This window comes from Sinocyclocheilus anshuiensis, unplaced genomic scaffold (genome assembly GCF_001515605.1).
Source record: "Sinocyclocheilus anshuiensis isolate Anshui unplaced genomic scaffold, SAMN03320099.WGS_v1.1 scaffold1319, whole genome shotgun sequence".
NCBI classification, from domain to species: domain Eukaryota; kingdom Metazoa; phylum Chordata; class Actinopteri; order Cypriniformes; family Cyprinidae; genus Sinocyclocheilus; species Sinocyclocheilus anshuiensis.
The window spans coordinates 172,219-172,686 of record NW_015539910.1 but is presented as its reverse complement, the minus strand read 5'-3'; the positions used below and the strand labels follow the sequence as shown (position 1 = coordinate 172,686).

The 468-nt window shown below is 35.5% G+C and overlaps 1 protein-coding gene across 4 annotated transcripts in view; it reads right to left on the bottom strand.

Annotated features, from left to right (window-relative positions):
- The window catches only part of LOC107686370 (supervillin-like), a 100,571-nt gene that overhangs the window by 18,491 nt on the left and 81,612 nt on the right, over positions 1-468 (bottom strand). The gene's annotated exons all lie outside the window — the stretch shown is intronic.

Sequence of the window (468 nt, the reverse complement as noted above, 5' to 3'; positions counted from 1 at the left end):
CAGCAGGAGGCGCTGTTGGAGTGGTAGAGATCAAGGTTTCCCCGGTAACGCTGTACACAAAGTAGCACTCCACTCACAAACACTGCTTTATCAGATATTACATGCAAGATGAAATGAAAATGACATCTAAAATTTTCTGAAGACAGTCGGGTTCCTTCAGAAATACAGTGACATAAAAACACCCGCACCTGGTTTCAATTTTGAAACGTGCAGTGCTCATGTTTATTCAACGAAGTCAAAGCACAAATAAATCAATGTATGGGAAACACTTACATAGGCTACAGAAACTTAAAAGTTCCTCATGGCAACCCATCAAAAATAAGTTCAGGTTAGCTTAAAGAAATGGTCAGAAATATATTACTGTGGTGCAGTATGATATACATAATACTACAACAATTATTACAACTTTTGTTTAAAAGAATAATCACACAATACGCAATTTCTTCCATGTTTTAATTTTAATAGTAA